At 46.9% G+C, this 20,743-nt stretch overlaps 1 protein-coding gene across 3 annotated transcripts in view; it reads left to right on the top strand.

Moving 5' to 3' along the window:
• C5_1H1orf162 (chromosome 5_1 C1orf162 homolog) overlaps window positions 1-20,743 on the top strand; it is a 358,091-nt gene that overhangs the window by 10,034 nt on the left and 327,314 nt on the right. The window contains exon 1 of one of the 3 annotated variants that reach the window (XM_078641272.1): window positions 2,457-2,569. The exons of 1 other annotated variant lie outside the window; for it this stretch is intronic. The gene's annotated coding sequence lies outside the window, so the exon portion shown is untranslated. Of the gene's footprint in view, window positions 1-2,456; window positions 2,570-2,601; window positions 2,748-20,743 lie in introns of those variants that run through there. One more of the 3 variants, XM_078641273.1, reaches the window with a different exon arrangement.

Genomic DNA, 20,743 nt, shown 5'->3' with positions numbered 1-20,743 from the left:
TCTTTTCTTTATATGTTTGTTATTGTCCCCTATTCATTTACAGGTGCAATCTGGTTTCTCTGAATAAGAGCAACCACCTACTATGTTCTGATTAAATTTTTTAATATTTTTTATACACCTTTTCACATCTCACAACCTCTGGTTAGGGTGGGCCTTAGCACGCTCATACCGCCGAGATGCATCTTTTTGGCCCTGAAGAATGCCTAGTAAATTATACCACCAGGGCAAAAACATGTAGACCCCACTCAAGGGGAAATAGCTGAACAATCGATCCAGCTCTTCCTTCCCACACCCTGTTTTTAGTGTGTCTGATTAGCCATTTAATAAAAAAAGAATCTTTGGACAAAATCTAGACATTTTTATCTACTCCGTTTACACTTTCACTTGTCACCACAAAATCCAGCTCCTCAGTAATTCTGGCGTTGAAGCACACCGGGGAGGCACTCGGCCTCTCCTGGTGGGGCCCGATGATAAAGTATGTCACCAACTAGGTTGGTGAGTGAGGGCTTTTTAAAGAATCTAGTAAGATTCCTCATGTTCGCTCTTCTAGATAGAAGGCACACTCTTTTGTTGTTTGGATTTCATTTAAGGTACGTAGTGTTAAACAATATTTGCGACTGCACCTCACCCACAACCTAAGTTTTATTATTAACCTTACTGAGCCAATACCATCCAAGCCAACCTTAAATGAATAAAAGCAACCCTTGACACATGTTTCGCTGTCATTACAGCTTTTCAGAGAGGTTTAGCTTCGTCCAGACACAAGGGAGCACCCAGTATAAGTCAAACCAATCCCTTGCAGGCATAGAGTGACGCATACATTATGCAAAAAAGGAGATAACTCTGGGTAGTTCCCAAGTTTAGGTGGAAGACAGCTCCTGTATAGAGCACTCTCAACACCAGCGACACGCTAAATATGCTCACCTCAAATGTCTGCTTTTCTATCAAAATTTGTAAGCATTGGATTGGCACAGTGCTATCCACGCCGAGATAGAAATGGACAAAGTATTTTGCCATTTGTACAGCAAAGTCTTTAAGCATAGGATTAGCACAGTGCTATCCACACCGAGATGTAAAATTACAAAAGCCACTTATCACTCCAGGCACAATATTACACGTGTTTTGCTGTCATTCTCTCTCTCTATCTCTCTATCTCTCTATCTCTCTCTATCTCTATCTATCTCTCTATCTATCTCTCTCTATCTCTCTATCTCTATCTCTCTATCTCTCTGTCTCTCTCTCTCTCTCTTTCCTCTCTCTCTCTCCTTTCTTCACTTGCAATGTTACTGGGGAAATTTCATTCATCTTTTTTACGTGGATGTTAATTAATTTTCACCATTTCCATTCATTTAAATTATTTCATAAAATAAACTGTTCTTCCCACAAAACTTGAGTATTTACTATCACACGTGCCATTTTCCACATTACGTATTACCATTACCCATCCCATTCTCTATATTAAGCACTGACAACCGACCATAAAAAGTGCAAAGTTTACTATATCATAATACTTTCTTAAGACTGCCATAGTTCGTGTTGCTACTTCCCTTCCATTTCACACACAAAGCTCATGCCATTCCCTCGTGCATTAATAATTCACAAACGAATGGTGGCTGTTTGATCGCTATGTAGATAAAACTTTACACATACTTTATAACAGTGCTGCACAACACAGCTAAAATAAACTAAAGCAATAGTTCTCACAGAGGCAAGACCTATAGGCTTTGTCAATGATTATTTTGTTATGCACGGGAGATTAAGTGTTTTGTTCAGAATCACATGATCGAGTTGAGTGACGCCACGGCTCGGAGTGACTACCTGACTGTGTCTGCTCTTCATGCCTTTGTTTTAGTAAATAATATGCATTAGTGCACATCTGTGCACAGGACCTGCTTGATACTTGAAGGTAAGGGAGCGAGAATGAGACGGCCTTGAGTGGTCTAAAATAGGAAGCCGGTATTAGCAAACTTCTGAATAGATTAGTAGACAAGACCTTTTGCGTTTTGCATAAAAGGGTAGGGAAGGTGCTTTGCAAATGTAGTTCTCATCTGTTATCATGTTAGCTAGGCCGATTTGATATAGTAGTGCAACGTGAGGAATTTGTGGTTTGCTTGGTTGCGTGTTTGACAAGGTTCCCTGGTTAGACATACCCGTGACATTTACATCCTAAACAAAGCGGTTATCAGAAAGTCTTTTGTCCCCAGGGGTTCGTCAAACTCTTTTTAGATTTACATCTATACAGGTTTTCTACGTTTTCATCACTGCATTGTGCTGTTACATCACACTTCCCTAAGTATCAAAGATCACATGCATTTGTCACCAATGTGCGAGTTTTGCAGTCTGTTTGTTCATCTTTGGCTGCTATCTATGTTCACTTGACCACACAATTTCCGTAAAAATACGTGCAGTGTGGAAGAAAAAGGGAACTGGTCATGCCATAACCTTTGACGGAAGGCCAGCACTAGCCCGGGAAGGGGCGGGTGGTAAGAGTTTGCAACCGTACTTACTCGAGCAGACGCTTGCCTGGAGGAAACTGGCATCGATCTCACTTCCTCGCCCTCTACTCTGCGTAAGTATGCCCCCTTCTCCTCAAATGCCACCTGACCGTCGCTGATTCATAAAAACGAGCACATGATAAACAGCCCCTGCCTGAGGACATTATAGCAGCCTCCACCCCACATGCCAGTAGGACACACCAAGGTCAACACCTGCTTGAGGCGCAGATCTTGAGGCTTTTGGGTGCAGAGGTTTGTGGTTTAAATTGATATGCAGAGGAGGCCGCTGCTATGGGTGGGATTCACTTTTTGGCAAGGGTGGTGTAGTTTTTGCAGTGGCATTTGGGGATGCTTGAGAGGAATACTACTACTGCTACTGCTAATAATAATATTGCCATAACAGTACAAGGTTTTTTGTTGTTTTTCATTTGGTTAGTGTCAGCAGTGTTAAAATTGTTGTTACTACTTGGCCTTCCTCTCTTTCTTAGAAAGAGGCAAGACTGAGGTAGAGCCCTACACCACTGCAGTTGTTCCTATGAAATCTCAGATTGCGAATCGTATTAAGGCTCTAAATTGTTGGAGGATGGCCGTGCTGGGGGTTCCAAAGGGATTCCAGCCTCACTCTTCAAACTGCGCATGCATTGTTTGGGATCTGGTGAGCTCCGCTGCACTCCAAACTGCAACTACGTTGAAGAGACCTGCATTTGCTCCCCATTTGCAATTTGGCAATGCCAAGGACCTGGTTACCTCCCAGGTAATCACTCTTGAACATAGAAGAAAAGATCCAAGCGAGGCTGCTTTTAGATGATCTTCAAGCCTTGATAAATGACACAAATTTACTCACATTTTATAAGACCGGGTTTGGTACACTCTAGTGCAACAAGGTATGGTTTAAACTGTCTTACGTCTAACCTTTCATTATGTCCACATCATTGGTGCATGCTGCAACCTGCCTCATAGATTCCAGTACTACTAGTGCTGTCAGGGCGCTGCTCTGGACAAAACTCCACAAATGGAGCACAGAGAGAGCACATTGCTTAAAGCCATCCGAACTCTCTAGATGCAACTGGGTGGGAGTAGAAGTGAAACCGAGGTCTGGATTTTTGATAAAAAGCACACCTCGGGTTAGCTGAAGATGATGCACTGGGAGTTGAGCTAGTATAATAACGTATAATTATTTAAGCATATGTTTAAATGATCTTGGTTTTCTAAGAAAAACTAAAAACTGAGTGCCTTCTAGATTTTTTTTATTGGTTAGCTCTTTATGAAACTCTGTATCCCAGCTGCTTTACTCATTGTAATCATAATCCAATTGAAGTATTTGGCAATACTAGTATCGGACTTGGAAGACTTTACAGGCAAGTGGAATAAATGGTCAAACCATGGCGAAATCTATATGAATGTGTTGCACTTCCCAACGTCACATAGCTAAATTCAACTGCTATTCGGTCCTCTTGCCAGCTCCCCCTGTGACAGTTCTCCTGTCCATCTCGCCCACAGTCCTCTGCCCTCTGTTGCCTGTCTACCTGCTGCCCTCTGTTTGTGCCTCCTCTGCTCTATTCTTGCACTGTTTTGCCTTTGCTTGTTTTTCTGCCCAGTTTTACCCTTTTCTGCCCTCTGTTTTGTCTTTTCTGCTCGTTTGTCTGCCCTCTTTTTGCTCGTTTTTCTGGGCTCTGTTTGGCCTTTTCTGTTAGTTTTTCTACCCTCTGTTTTGCCCTGTTCCGTTTTGCCATTTTCTGCTCGCTTAATCTCTCTTCCAGCTGTTTCCTCAAGACCTGGCTTTTCGACGGAGACCTCACACCCCAGCACACAGATACACCCCAGGGAGACTGGGCCATGTTTTACAAATGCTGATTAATTTGAATTTGAGTCCCTAGCAAATGTCTCTGGCTTCCTATGTCTGATTTTGCAATCAGATGAAAAATGCTGCCAACGACTCGTTGCAACCACTAAAGGGGCATAATAGGAATTACTAATGGTCAGTGATAGCTCTAAAGATACATGTTTCAGCAACTTAGAACATGACAAAAGTTACTTTAGGTAAGTTGTGCTTGGAACAGCACATATACTTCACCTGCCCTGTTTGTTTTTTTTGGATTTGATTTGTGTTTTCCAAACTTTTGGAATTTAGTGCTTGTCAGTGTTTATAATGTTGCCTAGCCCACCAAATGGACAACAAAGTGTTTTTCCAGTGTTGAAAAAACATGTTTATTGCAGTGATTGTTATAAAGCACGCAAATAATTTAAAGGATAAGCAATGCAGGGTATGTTGTCTTGCCATTCTCAGTGTGTCAAATGAGCTTATGTTAAGAAAAGAAAGTCTGTACTTAACTCACGCACATCTCATAACCCTCTCTCACATCTCATTACCCCTCACACTCCCTCTGTCAGGGCTCTCTGTTTAACGGAGCTAACGGATAAAAAAATGTGAGAGTGCTATACTCCAATATTTTAAGAAACAAATTCATGGACACAGGTAGGGTTCGTTCACCTATGTCTCACCTAAGTCTTACTGAATATTATGACATATGGTTGGTCAACCGTGCAAACAGAATAGTGCCTTGTGAAACCTTTAACATTTTTAATTAGACTATATTAAGATTGTGCTGCTGTTGTTTGTACATTCATAGCTGCCAAGAGTCCCCATGGCAAATGTCTCACTTTTAGTCAGTCTTGAGCATTACACTGTATTTTGGGACTTGCTTTTTGCTGCTAACATTGTAACTATGGGCTCAGGAACCCCAGCAGTAAAGTGCTGTTGAGTAAAAAGCTAGGATTAGTTTGAGGTATTACACCTAACAATGGGACACCTTTCAGCAATGAATCTTGCTAGTATGCAGAATGTCTTGTGTCCTCTTATCCCCTTTGCACGGTGACCGCGCTCTTCACTGGTATCTGTCACTACACCTTGCATTGAATGTTGAAAGCCTTGGGCTTTTGGTAGTTAGCCTGATATCTGTACCAACTTGTTAGAAAAAGGGGCTGTTGTATTAAAGAATTTTACCCATTCTCTGACTCGGGGTACATGCAATAGTACACATTGACCAAGATTCCAATGCACCAGCCATTTTACCAATCTGTGAATTAATTAAATACTGCCCAAAGATCAGATATGATTTTACATATTCACAGAGTACCTGTGTATAACATAATTTAGGTCAGACCTAAAACATACTTCAACATCCAGCATATTTAATGCAAGCACACAAAACTGGAGAAAACAAAAGGAAAAATAAATAATATTAAGTGACATTCCTGAACAGCAAACTTAATGTAGAATAAGCTAAGACTAGTCTCTCTTGCTGCTATCTTGTAAAACAAAGCTATGTTGTGTTGGCCATTCCAGTAAAAAAAAAAAAATGAGTCATTCTCTCTCATTCTCATTTCTTTAAATTGCATTTTGTGCAGATGTTTGTCAGTGTTTATATATTTACCCTGATGAGAGCTGAGGTTTTGTCAGTTATAGGTTCAAACCTAAAACCGGATAGCCTACATATACGTTAAAGCCCTAGCAGCAAATAGGTTACTAATGCAGTCTAGAATTCTGAAATATGAGTATTTCAAAATAGAAAGATTTCAATTTATATTTTACTGTCATATGAATCAAGGCTGGGATAGGGCAACAACCTGGGGCAACAATTGGGCCCAGTTTTCCTCTTTTATGTTTTCCTGTTGTGTTTGAGGGAAGCAAGGCACCATTTGAGAAATTACTCGGATACTCCAGAGCAGTGTAGACTGAGACCATGCTGCACATCGTGTGCATTGTGAATCACTAAATTGTGAAAAGAAAATTCTGGCTAAACCTAGGTTTATAAAAAATGTGTGTTCTCAATAGCGATGTAAATTGTTCCAGACTTGTGACATTCCCTATGGTTTGTTTAGGGCTCTTTTTTTTTTTTTTACAGATGTGTTCAAAAAGCTTGCTGATAGGACCAATGATAATTCAACTTGAAGATATGACTTTGTATTCTATTTTGAAGCTGTAATAATTTTAAATATAGTATGTAATACATTTTTTTACATGGTTGAGCTTTTGGAAAAGTTTTAAGTAACTACACTATAACATTTAAGTACTACTTGTTATTATAAATTTGGTTAAAAACAAATCAATTACTATTTCTGATAATGAGTATGTTGTTGAGACAATATGCCATTAGTACATTCAAATACTATTAGTGCTGAAAATAACAGGTGAGACTAGCTTTATATTCTCCCATTAGACATGCAGGCACGAATATTGGACATTTGTACTTTCAAAATGATGTGGAGTGTGATGCAATATGCATTTTAATATATCAAAAATAAATTTGAGAGGGAGGAGCCTAGCTCGAGGACGGAATGGCCGCCTTTTAGCTCGGCTCCGTCGGCCCTCCGGCTAACCTCGACTATCCTGCAATATATCCTGCACTGCTACGATACTTCAATACAGATTTTGAAATTTAAAGATCCACTCTTACTAACCGTCTGGTCCGGAGGTTCCTATGTGCTGTGGGTCCGCAGCTGTGCCCTCGGTGAGATTGGGGCCTCCGGGCACCCGAGACCGGGACCTTGCCTGCGGGACCCGACCGGCGGAGAAGAGATTGCCGGCCCCGGCCGCGAAAGTGAGCCACTGGTGGGAACCGTTATGCGTGTGCCCCGGAGATCCTGAACCGGCCCCGACGACTGGGCCGTGCGGCTGGAGGGGGACGAGATGTGTTGGGGGCTGACCGTGTGAAGGGGTCCCTTCGCCTTTGTCCTGTCCGGCGGCCCTGAACCCCGCGCCTGGCTCTCGCCTGTGGGGCCTGCCACTGTTCGGAGGGGGACCCCCCCCCCCATCGGGCGCTCGCCCATCCTGTGCCGGTGAGGCCGTTGTTGGGAGTCGCCGGAGGTCTGTAAAGTCCTCCATTTGGGAACTGTTTGGGGGCCCACAGTGGAGTGTGGGGCGGCGAAACTCACAAGATGGCTACCGACAACGCGGGGGATGCTCCGCTCTGCATCGGCGCTCCTCACCGGCCGGATTGTGCAGAGGCCTGGGTGTGTGCTCGAGCGCCCACGCCCGGAGATGTCCTGGACGCCTTGATGTCATTGTACGCTGTCTTGGCCCCCGGTGCCTCTGCCGACCCCATGCGGCTCGCCGCCATTTTGGGCCGCCGCTCTTCCGTGCACCCCTATCGTCCTGCTGCCGCCATTGCTTCGCCCCCTTCGGCTGCGCCAGGAGTTGCTGTTGTAGTTCTTCGGCCGATTGATGGGCCGGTGACTTTTGACCCGCTGCCTCCTCACCGTCTGGATTTCGAGGACTTCCACACGCCGCGGAGATCTGCTCCTTCCCGGGTACCTGGGTCTTATGGTGGGCCGCTGTTTGATCCCGCTTCGTTGGATTCGAACTTTTGTCCTGGAGGGGTACCTTTGTATTGTCGAATTGCGCATCTGGACTTCGGCTTGCCTTTGCTTGCCCTGTCGTTGCTACTACAATTGACTTGTTTTATTGACTTTTTGTATTCCCTCCGTACGAAGGCTCTCCCTGATTTATATCACTGCCGTGACTCTGGACAACATTACGATTATTTTGAGCTGGGTGGTCCGCTCCACATTCTCCTTTATTGGGTTGGTTTCGTGGTTAGAAAGGGTTGGGGGTGAGTTGTACGACATGATAGTTTGCTGGTTTACCTGCCCGTTGCACTGATGTATGTACTCCCTGACACTGTGAATCGTTACAATCTCTTCCTCCTCCCCCTCCCTGTGATTTTTGCTGTATGTGAAGATGTAGTATTGATTTGATGCTAATTCATTCGTTGGTCGGGTGAGGGTCGCGGCCGAATGTGTTTGCTCATATCCTCAGGCTCCTCCCTCACATTTATTTTTGTTTTATATTTCTTCTCCTTCTCTTTTTGTCTTCTTCCTCTACTTACTTTTTTCACTATATTTCGGGTTTCGGATTAGGGCGACAGGCACGCTGTTTGGAGGGTAGGCCGTAGCCTTCTGCAGGGGTGCGGGGTGGGATGGGTGGGCGGGGTCTTTCAGATGTTTTCTTTTGGTTCTATGGCCCTTTTCTATCCCTTTATAGCGGTGCCGCTTCTGTCCTCGCTTCTCAGGCGTGAGTGGGTTGGGGTCTGTTGCTATGCCACTTTCATCGGTTTCGATGCTTCGTCCCGACTGCCATACCCTTCTTTTCGCCAGCTCTCCAATTTCTTCTGTACTATTAGCCGCGGGTTGCCTGGCCCGGGGTGGCGCCCATCTTGCACGATTGTGTTTCTCCTTTTATATTTCTTGTTTTGTTCTTTCTCTTTCCTTTCCCCCCCTTTCTGTCCCCCCTTTTTGGTTTCCTCCCCTTTTTCTCCCCCTATTTTTCCCCCCTTTCCTTTCCCTATCCCCTTCCCCCCCTTTCCCCCCCCTCCCCATTTTTCCCAGGCTCGTATTGTTAGAAGTGGGTTCGGTTCTTACATTTTATCCGTTCCCCTTGCCTCTGTTAGCTGTTATTGGGTGGGGGACATAAGATCTTGGCAGCACTTGTATGCTTCTCCACTATATTTTACGTTTCTTCTGTGCTGCGATCGACTCGTGCCCTTACATCCTCCTCCCCACCCCACCCCTCCCTCCTCTCGTTTCAGCATGGGTGTATTCCTGTTTCTGGATTATCCCGTATTTGTGAGTCAGTCATGAGCCTTGTCCCCTTATCATAAAATAGACCTCATTGATCCTGAGATTGGGCCGTTGTTGCCGCTTATCCCATTTTTAGCATTGTTTAATTATGTTTGCTTGCCTGCCAACTTGCCTTGTGTCGCTTATTTTGATTCTTGATCGTCTTTGACTTGTGGCCGGCCGGATTGGTTGTAGGCCTGCACATGTTTATCCTAATGATGCAAATAAAGGTCTTAAAAAAAATAAATAAATAAATAAATAAATAAATAAATTTGAATTTTAAAACTTACCAGTGTTTGCTATAACGGCTCCCTGTACATTTTGTAATTCTACTTGAAAGATAATTTATCACCTGTTTTTCGTTTTTGTGTTCGACTATATACCTCCATTTGGCATATTTTACTTCATGTCAACATTTTACATTTTGCTCTTTTCGTGCTCCAGGCCTGCTTTCTCCTCAAACGATCCCATTTGTTCTCCCTGTCTATGTTTTATTGAGTGTCTCTGCTTCCTTATTGTTTTTATTCCGTGAAGTACATTTATGTTCCTCTTTTCCTCTCTTTCTCTCTGTTTGCACCTTCCTGCCTTTTTTCCTCATTTCATAGTTATTTGTGTCATGATTCTGTCTCCCAATCGTGGCTCTATCAGTGTTTGTGTTCAAGACCCTCTTTCTCTGTTACCTCTCCTGACTTTTCCTTTGTGTTATCTTTAATGTACTGCCTTTCTTACCGTACTCATGCATTTCTGTGTACTTGCATTTCTCTCTTGTTTTTTTGAAGTTGTGTTTCCTTCTTGCAAGGGTGTTTCCCTCTGTCCCCGTCCATGGTTCTGTTATTTTGACCATGTCTCTATTTCTTCGAGACTCCTTTGCTGTATGAGATTCTGTCCCTCTAACAATTTCTTACTTTATTTCCCGTGTTATTTTTAGGTCGAAGGTGGTGACTATATACACATATGTATATTTGTGGTCATTGACAAACTTTTTACTATAGCTTTTCATCCTGAAAATGTTTGTAGATTTACAAAACCCTTTTTTTCCACCACAGGTTTTGTAATTTTCTAATTCGTGGTCAATTTTCCTTTTTGGGAGGTGAAAGAAGTGTGAAACCCATTAGGAATCCTGAAAAATGTAGATTGTTGAAAAGTACACAAAATTGTGAAATCAGCATGGGGTCATTGATTGATCATGGCGTTCCCAAATAAACTAATTATTGAAAGGAAAAAGTAAGTGAAAGCTAGTAGGGAAAAGAGGAAAAGGTTATCATGAATCTTTATTTTCTGCCCTAATACTGCACTACAAAATTAATATACCGCTGAGTCTGCTAGAACTTTTCTTGTCGCAGTATTATATAGTATTTGTTAGTCGCCTAAAACATATGATACCCAGCGCCATCAAGCAAGCTGACTTTAGAAACTCTGGTTTGACTTCAGGGTTATTAGTAATGTGATTCAGAAGGCGTTTTGCAAAATGTGTTCTTTCTTGCATACTTGCTTAGATTTGGAAGCCAAATATGGAGGCTAAATTTCATTAATACTAATAAATCGTCTGCTATTCTGTATTTCCAACCTTAACCCATTAAAAACAGTACCCTACATGCGATGCGTAGGCCTATCGCACAGTACAGTAAACGGCCAAGAACACACTAGAAATATTTTTGTTTTACATTGCATTGATTCTTGGGATGGAGATAGCTTCGATATTCGGGCCTGAGTTTAGCCTGCACCAAACGTGACCTACTTGCTCTAGACATTTAAAATAAATTAGAGACATTGAGTAAGCCAAGATAGTGTGGCTTGCATATATCCAACACACTTTTCTTACCCAGAATTGCCTGCAAAAAGCACAGACTTTCCTCATGTATTTGTCTAGGAAAGTTCTGTACTCTGCAGGGATTGACAAAGTACTACTCCCCCACCAAATTGGGCCGATCACCTGCGAAAGGAATGGCCAATATATGAAATGTGAATGTGGATAGCTGCTGTGTTTGATTTCAAGTTAATTTGGCACCCAGGGAAACGTACCAACCACAGACATTTCTGAAATGTGAGTGCCGGGATGTATGCCTTACATGAATCTCACCATTTGTTCTTTACACAGAATGCCCTGTTAGCATCAGACTTTAGTAAAAATAATACATATCTGATAGAGACTAGTAGCCGCAGATTCCTTAACGTAGAATTATCCCCAGGCATGAGACTGGATCCGGAAACTTATTTGCCCAGCATCCCTGCGCGCCGTTAGAACGGCGGACCCCTCTTGACCCGTTTTGGGTCGGGCTGGAAGGGGACCCCTCGCTCCTCTCTGGGGCCTTCTTGTTCCTCCATGCAGGCGGCTGCCTCGTCAGAGGTCGAGTCTGGGCCAATGGCGCTACAGGGGTTGGTGGGCCCCTCTTGTCCCCTCGTGGGTTGGGGCTGGCGGGACTCCTTGTGGGTCCCCTGATCCCTCCGTGCAGGCGGATGTCTTGCTGGAGGTCAAGTCGGACCTGGCGACGCCGTGGGGGTCAGTGACCCTCTCTCATCCTCCCATGGGCCGAGGCTGGCAGGGGACTCCTTGTCGCTCTCCTATGGCTTCTCGTTCCTCAACGCAGGCAGCTGTCTCATTGGAGGTCAAGTCGGCGCCGTTCCGGCGGCGCCCTTTGACAGCCTCGGCTCCGTCCCAGCCCCAATCCCCGGCGCCGGGTGGAGAGGTGGTGGCCCGGCCGGCGTCTCCTTTTGGTGTTGGATGACTACGATGACGCCCTGCTCCAGGTTGAGGATTCTATGGCGCCGGACAGGTGTCCCATTGTGGATTTGTCCTCTGACGTTCCCTCTTCTCCAGAGGCTGTGCACCTGCTGGTGTCGTCCTCACCGGAGACTGGTGCCGCGTCGTGGCGTTCTCCCCGGCATCATCAATAGACGGCTCCTTGCCGTCGCTGCGGCCTTTGCCAGAGGAACCACAGGTCCCCCACTCTCCAGCTCCTCTGTCTCCCTTTCAGGCTTGGCCCTTGTCCACTCCGTTTGGCTTCGGGGACAGCCGCCTTAGCCTACAGCCGTCGCCCACAGAGGAGCTGCTTTCTCCTCCACGGGGCCCTACGGAGGCGGGTGCGGCCTTTGCTTGCGCTGTTTCCACGGCTGTGGGGATTCTGTGCATGGGAGATCGGGCTGCCCACTTCCCCGCTGACCACCTCTTGGAGGTTCTCCACCAGGGCTCTGTTGGACGGGAGCTTCTGCTCCCCTTTGAAGGTTGGCTCACTTCCTTTCTAACGGGGATGCCCCGCCACGGGGATCCGGTGCCCCAACACCTTCTTCATTGGCACCTTCCGGCGCCGCGTGACCCAGCGTGTCTTTCCCTCCACCTCTCTGCCAGTGGGCCCTTGTTACAGAACGCCTTTCCTTCCTTGCCGTCGCTGATGGCTCCACCTTCCCGGATGGCCGCAATATGTTTGATTCAACCAGTGCAGCTTTGCAGGCTCTTAACACCTTGTGTGTGTTGGCTAGGGCCACCTCTTGTTTGTGGGACCCGGCGGAGTCCCTTGGATCCGCAACTTCGCTGGCATTGATTTGCAGCACGATGCGTTGGATGGCCGGGAGCTGGCGGTGTTTCTTCTTCGCTCCGCTCTGGACATCTTGAAGGTGTTGGGTCGCTTGGCTTAGGGACAGTGTGTTCCCTGAAAATGTGCGGGAACGGCTGATGGATCTTCCTTTTGATGATTCCCTTTTGTTCCATGCCCACGCAAAATCGTCCATCCAAAGGTTTTTGGAGGGCTTAGGCCTCCTCCTCCCCCCCTCCCCCTCCTTCTCCTCCTCCTTCTTCTTCTCCCCCCTCAGTGACTGGTGAGTTTTGTTAGCTTTTGGTGATCTTCTTCCCTTTGGGGCGAGACACCCTTGTGGTTCTAGTTCTGTGTGTTTTATGGCCACTCAAGTTCTCCTTATGGAGGCTGTGGTTCTGTTGGCTGCTGGACGGCCCTTTTTTGCTGTGTGTTTTTGTTGAATTACCTGTGCCAGGTTGGCCTGAGATAGGGTCTCCTGTGTTTTTCTTGGGATGATTGATAAGCCCTATGCGGGATTTTCTCCCTGCGACTTTTTCTGTGTTCCTCAGCTGCGGAAGTTCTTCCACAAAGGGTTCCCATGTTTTGAGACTTAATTTACCCTATGTGGGGTAGTGGTAGCTGTTATATATCTTTGCTATGGGAGGTTGCGGTCGCCTGCGGGCTACTGCTCCCCTTGGTGTCCATATAAGTTGCGGGTGCACGTACTTTTTGTCTGCGCGGACCACTCGCTGAGGTGTTCTCTACTTTCATGTTCGCTATCTTGGAGACTGAGATGCTTGTGTCCCTCCTTCTTCTGGTGTAGCCTGGCCAGTCTGCTGGGGGGGGCCCTGGACTGTTCTTCCTGCTTCCGACTGCTTCTTGAGGTTGACACCGTTCTGTCTTGTCTGTTGCCTTCCGACTGTGGTGAGCTCGCATTCTTTTCCCTTGTTTCCTTGAGCCCTCTAGGTTGTTTTTTCCTCTGTCTTGCCCTGGCATTGGTTGGAGGTTTGTTGCCTTGTAAGGGTGTGGGGTGCTTCGGCCTCCCCGGGCTATGATCTAGGTTCCTCTTTCCTCTTCTTCCCGCGCCCCCCTCTTGGGGTCTGTGGTGTTCAGCTTGTGGGAGTTCCCTATGGCCTGGGAGGACAAGGCTCTTCGCCTGTCTGTTGGACTAGTCCTCTGTGGGACCCTCTGTTTTGTCCAGGCTGGTGAGGTCCTTTCGCAGACCCTACTTCCCCGGGGGTATGGCTAGAGTATCTATTCTACGTTAAGGAATCTGCAGCTAGTAGTCTCTATCAGATGTACGAATTGCTTACCTTCGGTAATGAGGTATTACTTACCTTTGTTAATGATTCTAGCTGCAGATTCCTTCACATCCCGCCCTTCCGCCCCGTTCTGCGAGGACCTTTGGCTTCTGCACTCGCCTCCCGGTGGATGGCTAGGTCTTCTGAATTTGAATTTGAATTTAAAAGTATTTATTGAGCGCACGATTACCAGGCGGTTTCTTGGCGTTAAAGGACGCAGACCCTAGGAAGCAGGGAGGCTGATGCTAAGAGAAGAAGGCTTGCAAAAAGTGAAAGGTTTTAAGTGCCCCGCGGAACTTGAGATAGCAGACTGCAGATCTTATGTGGGAGGGGAGGGTGTTCCAGAAGATGGGAGCGAGAACAGCAAATTTCATGCCCCCCAGTTTGTTCTTCTTGAACCGTGGCACAAAGGGAAGGGACTGAGAAGATGAACGTAGCTCTCTGCAGGGGGTATACGCCTTGATTTCAGAATTTATAAAGGCGGGGGCAGTCCCAGCGCGGGCCTGAAAGTTGGTGCAACCCAGCTTAAAAAGGGCGCGTTCTTTAATGGGAAGCCAGTGTAGGGCTTTGAGCAGAGGGGTCACATGATGAGATTTAGAGAGGCCATAGACAAGGCAGGCAGCCTGATTTTGGACCAGTTGGAGTCGTCAGAGGGCATATGCGGGGATACCATTATACAGGATGTTGCCGTAGTCCAGGCGCGATAGAACCAGCCCCATGAGAATGAGTTTCAGGGCTGAGAAAGAAAAAAAACGGGAGATCTTCCGAATAGTACGGACAGTGAAAAAGCAAGACGAAACTACAGTGCTAATATGGGAGTGCAGTGTGAGGTGTTGGTTCAGCGTAATCCCTAATGTCTTAGCTGAGGGGGAGGGTGATGGGGGGGGGACCGAGAGAAGAGGGCCAAAAGGGTGGGGGTCCAGGGACTGCGATGACCTGCGGTGAGTACTAGCTCAGTTTTATCCGGGTTCGATTTGAGATGATTGTAGTTCATCCAGTCCCTGATGAAAGTCATGATTGATTGGAAATTGTGAATAGAACTAGGGGAGTGTTAAGGTTGAAAATAAGTTGGAGGTCATCGGCATAGTTGAAAACCGTGACCTCCATTTGCTGTAAAGCAAAAATCAGAGGGAAAATGTATAGATTAAACAAAAGAGGGGAAAGAGAAGAGCCTTGAGGGACACCACACTGCACCTTGCGTGAAGGAGCGGAGAAGTCACCGAGATTGACAGACTAAGTGCGATCGCTAAGAAAGGAGTCGAGCCAAGCCAAGGCCGACCCCCCGATGCCCGCCGCCTTGACACTGGTAAGAAGGATGGAATGATCGACCGTGTCAAAGGCGGCGGACAAATCGAGGAGGACAAGGGCCTGGGGCAGGTTGGTGTCCATCCCCTCTCTAAGCTTGTCCATGACGGAAATGTCAACCCTCTCGGTGGAATGTGATGGGCGAAAGCCTTTGAAATGGAAGCATGCGGTAGTTATGCCCATTTTGAAAAAACCATCTCTCGACCCCTTAAAATCGGAGAACTACCGCCCTATTTCGCTTCTCCCGTGGCCAGCCAAACTCGCGGAGGTGCATGTTAACACCGCCCTCACTGATCATCTGTCGCGTGCCAACATTCTGGACGACACCCAGAATGGTTTTCGGGCCGGCCACAGTACGGAGACAGCATTGTTATTTATGGTCGAGCACCTGCGGGCAGTTCTGGATGCAGGTCAAACGGCGGCGCTTGTTTTGTTAGACCTAAGCGCCGCCTTTGACACGGTCTCCCATGAAATTCTCCTGCAGCGGCTGGAGGAGATAGGGGTGACTGGCACTGCACACCAGTGGTTTCGTTCGTTTCTCAGGGATCGTTCCTTCTGTGTGGCGTCCCCGCCCTATCAGTCCAAATGTCATCCTCTGTCTCTTGGGGTTCCGCAGGGTTCCTCGCTGAGTCCCACGTTGTTTAACATCTACGTGAGGCCGCTGGCTGAGGTGGTGAAGCTCTGTGGTATGACCATGGTGTCATACGCAGATGATACCCAGCTAGCGGTCACGATCAGCGGGGACTCTGGGGTGGATGCCCCAAGATTCAGAGAAGGACTTAGGGCGGTGGCTGGTTGGATGACGTCCAACTGTCTCCAACTTAACGCCAAAAAAACGGAGGTGATGGTCTTTGGGAAGCGGACGGACCTTTGGGGAGATACCTGGTGGCCCCCTGAGTTGGGTCCCACCCCCACTCCGGTTGCGGAGATCAAAAATCTTGGTGTCTGGCTGGACCCTTCCCTCAACTTTGTTGGTCACACTAAAAGGACGGCGGCGTGCTGCTTTGGCATCTTGCGCAATCTGCGACCTGCCCTTAAATATTTTGATGCCGCAACCCGTCAACTTGTGGTACAAGCAACGGTTTTGGCTCGGCTGGACTATGCCAGCTCCCTTTTCATAGGGTTAAACCAGGCCGAGCTAACCCGACTTCAAAGAGTGCAGAACGCAGCGGCCAGAGCAATCGTAGGTCTTCCTAGGTTTTGCTCGGCCGGTCCAACCTTGCGAGCCTTGCATTGGTTACCCGTTAGGCAGCGGATCCATTTTAAAGTACTGTGCATTTCTTTCAAGATTCTGAAGGGCCTACCGCCTCCCTTACTGTGCCAACTTTTGTGCTCTTACATCCCGGGCCGCACTTTGCGTTCGTTGGACCAAGAACTAGCGGCAGCCCCTCGGTTCAAACTCAGTCGGGCGGGGGGTCGCTCTTTTAGGGTGCGGGCAGCCGCGCTCTGGAACGCTCTCCCCTTGAAACTCCGGACCCTTGGCGACTTGCTTTCCTTCCGCAAGGCCGCTAAAACCCTTCTGTTCTCTGAGTTATGTTAAAATCCATACCCCCATTTTAAAATAATATTTTCTGTTTTCTGTTGTGTTGTGTTCGCCACCTTGTCGGTGCGCCGGGACGCTCCTTCGCTGGAGCAGCCGTGCGCAATACAAATAGCCCTAACATAACATAACATAACATAACATAACATGAGGCTAAGCAGCCGCTCTCTTCCACAAATGTGCTGAGGACTTTGGTGACGTGAGACTCAAGGACTTTACCAAGGAAGGGGAGAAGGGAGATAGGGCGATAGTTGGACGGAGAGGACGGATCGGTGCCGGGCTTTTTTAGGATGGGAATTATTGTTGCCGACTTTCGAAAGTTGGGGACAAGGCAGAGTTTAAAAGAATCATTCAGGAGGGTAAGGGGAGGCTGGGGGCAAGCAGAGAAGATCTCTCTGAGAACATATGCGGGGCAGATGTCAGAGGGAGATCCTGACTTGACTCGGGCCAGTAGGGGGGGAAAAGGATTGGCTAGTCAGAGGCGGTATGTGATCCAGGTGGAAAGTGTTGGGCGGTGGTTGGGGGTCGAGGATGTGGAGGAAGGTGAAGGTATATTGGCCTTGATAGTTATGACTTTCTCGATGAAAAAATCATTGAGAGAATCGCAGAGCGATTGGGAGGGGGAAGGTTTAAGGGTGGCTCTGTCGGAAGAGGCCAGCTCATGGACCACGGCAAAGATTGCCCTAGATTGATTATCGGCTGCGAGGATTTTACCAGAGAAATAATCAGTTTTGGCAAGAAGGATAGCTTTTTTGTATTCGTTGAGGGCGGAGGTATACTGTAATTTAAGAGCCGGACTATATGCACGCCTCCAAGCTCGCTCAGCTCGTCGCGCTTCCAATTTTTCTTCTGTGAGTGCATTCTTTTGCTCTTTTAAAGGGATGATTGTCTTCTTTCTTCTTATTGGAGTATGGGTTTATATGTACTCCTGTGCTCCTCTGCTCTGGCCCAGGTTAGGCGCTTGCCTTCGCTTCTTCCCTCCCCTCCCTCTACCCCCTTTGGTTGCTAAGGTTTCTGGCCCCTCTGCTACCCTCTGGGTTGGGTTGATCTGTACGTGTCTTTGCCCTTGTTCCTTTGGGGGGGAGGTTGACACACTCTGTGCTGGGGTTACCTTGGAGATTTGTCTTTCCTGTTTGTCTTGACACCAGTTCCCCTTCATTGTTCCTGTTTGGGGTTGTAGGCCTGCTACATGTTGTCAAGCCATTTTGCACGTGTTCCTTGTCTACATGGGGGGCTGTCCACATCCTGGCAGGATGGCTGCTCAGGGCTGTGCTCTGTTCTTCTTGTTCTTCTTCTTTTTCCTGCCTTTGGCTGCAGCAGGGTTGATACTGCTCCTTATGGTGTTGTTCGTCACCATTCCTTTTCCAATTATTCTGCTCTTTTCGCACACTGTTCCCATACTCCCACAGTTTTGTCTGATGGCTCCGCGTTGTGGCGTGGAAAAAGTTATCCGAAGAAAACTGATGTAGGCGCGACAGGGCGGGACTTATGTGACCTCGCTGATGTCACGTACGCGGGCGACTCCTGGGCGGAGCCCCGTGATGCCGCCCCACCGGCGCGCAGGGATGCTGGGCAAAAAAGTTTGTGCATCCGGTCTCGCGCCTGGGGATAATTCTACGTTAAGGAATCTGCAGCTACAATCATCTCTACCAGATACATCATTACCAAAGGTAAGTAATTCATACTTTCCTTACATATTTGTGAGGCAAAGTTCCAGAATCCGTGGTAATTGACAAAGTGCTACCACTCGGGGTCCCCACACTTTTCTCGAAAAACACAGCACCTCAAATTTGTGGGTTGGTCTATCGTACTGGGCAGGCACTTGTCAAAACAAGAACTGTGTGAAGTTAATGGAGAGTCAATATGATCTTTTTGCTTTAGTTTTGCTAAACGCTTTGGTCCCTTCTTTTCATATGCATTTGGCCCACCCACAAAGTTGGAGCACTGGTTTCCAAAGGAAATGCGAGAATGCAGCATGGGAAGATGTTTGCCATTGCCTGGAAGTGTCCGAATTTTGTGTCACATAAATGTGTGAAAAATTGCATTTTTTTGACTAATACTTAGACATGTGTTGGGCATTATGGGTAAGAAAATGTGCTGAGATCAAAACAAACAAAATCACCCTGGATTGCTCGGAGTCTCTTGTTTTCAGTTCTGAGAAAGGATGGTAGGGTTCTAGTCTTGCTAACTCACACGATGCCTCTGTGTGACACACAATATCGACTCCCTTCACCTGGCCACCCGGTGAGGAGCTGATATCACATGGTTTCTGGGAAAATGTGCTACAAACTCCTGTAAACATTTTTCAGCTCCGTTTCAGAGGCTTTGAACTGCCAATGTCCATTAATGGGTGTGATAACACTAGGGGTGGGTGAAAAATGCTGCTCTGTCGGTGGAATGCGCTGAGTTTTGCCCATTCCGCGTGGGAGAGTTTTTTCTCACACACAGCTTGCCAACGTTACGTGAGAATTTGCATTCCCTAGCACGATTTTTGGGGTGCTACAGTGCCTTCCGGTAGAATTTCTCAACACAGGCAGTTGTTGCAGGTTGCGACCATTCATGATAATAAAGTTGTCGCTCTAGTAGAAACTCTACTCAAGTGGCAGAGAAAAGCAGCGTCCTCTGGCGCACAGTATGGTGCCTTTCACACTTATTTTACAGCATGGAACAAGGTCCCAGCACTAAAAATCAGCATGAGCAGTGCAAAATGCTGAATTCTGCCTGCTCGTTGAACTTCAGGGGAATCTCGCAGAGTTTTTAAGTAACTGCACAGAATTCCACAGAGTGAAACTCTGAATTCTGCCCACCGCTATAAAACACCCCAGGACATTGGCAGCAGCCTCAGCAAGCTCATGTTTTTTAAAGTTTTCTTTTTAGGAGAGGATTTGGGGGATAGAGTGGGGGCTCACATGCCTCTTAGGTTCTTCTCAGCACGAGGCCTGCCCTCTCCAAGGCCTCGGCCTGCCCCCTTCTCACATGGTGTAATTTGTTATTTAGTTGGTAGTTCTGGAGTTCCCTGGCTGGCTGGTTATAGCATCTGAATACTGCTGCCAGCCAGCCACCTGTTAACACAGAATTGATTGACTTTCTACCCCTGGGAGAGGATAGATAAGAGGTTAGGGCCCCAATCTACTCTCTGAGGGGGTAAAGCAACTTTCTGGGGTTCATAGGATTAGGGGACACCCAGTGCCAAAACAGGGCTGCCTTTTAACCAATACCTTTTAAAAAAATATGTATATTTTATTTTACCATTGATGATCCTGTGGGCTTTCTGATTCCCTCGGTGGCAGATTGTTGTCTTTTCCCCCATCTGCGCACTCCATGGAAGGCAGAAAGCAAAGCAGACCACCAGGGAACAAGTGAGAATTAAAACGAGGAGCAGGGATTCCCTGTCCTTGTATTAGGCTGCACCCTCTACCACAGCAAAAGTCTCTCAAAAGATTAGAGGTTACACCTCTGATTTTCCTTCTCCCATGGTAAAACAAGCATTAAAAATGAATCGGTCTCGCCTTATTTATGTTAGGGCCATTTGCTTTGCTATACAATACCATTAGTAAAGCAAATGGCTTTAACTTAATAAAAGGCGAAAGCTATTGCATTTTCAATGCTTGTTGATTAGTGTTAAGTCAGCAGCGAATAATGAATTTTCACTGCTACCTGTTGGGAAAACAAGAAATCTAGTATCTTCCCCGATGTGGGAAAGTTATAGGGGGCACTTTGCTGCCTTGCCCAGCAAACGGAACGAAAGTAAAGGGAAAAAAGCAGTCTGGTAGCTTCAAAAGGGGGCGGGGGGGAGGTGGGGCAGGTGGGCGCACGTCTCATCATAAACAGAAACTCTGGAGTATAACAAGAGCCACAGATCCAATAGGTTGCTTCTGTCAATTACGTTGCCCAGCCTTCTGGCTTGGCCATTGCTCTTTGGTGGTCTGCATTGACAAAAACAACAGAAATATTTAGTTTGGCTGATGTCCATTC

Source organism: Lissotriton helveticus, chromosome 5_1 (genome assembly GCF_964261635.1).
Source record: "Lissotriton helveticus chromosome 5_1, aLisHel1.1, whole genome shotgun sequence".
Classification (NCBI taxonomy): domain Eukaryota; kingdom Metazoa; phylum Chordata; class Amphibia; order Caudata; family Salamandridae; genus Lissotriton; species Lissotriton helveticus.
This window is presented reverse-complemented; position numbering and strand designations above follow the sequence as displayed.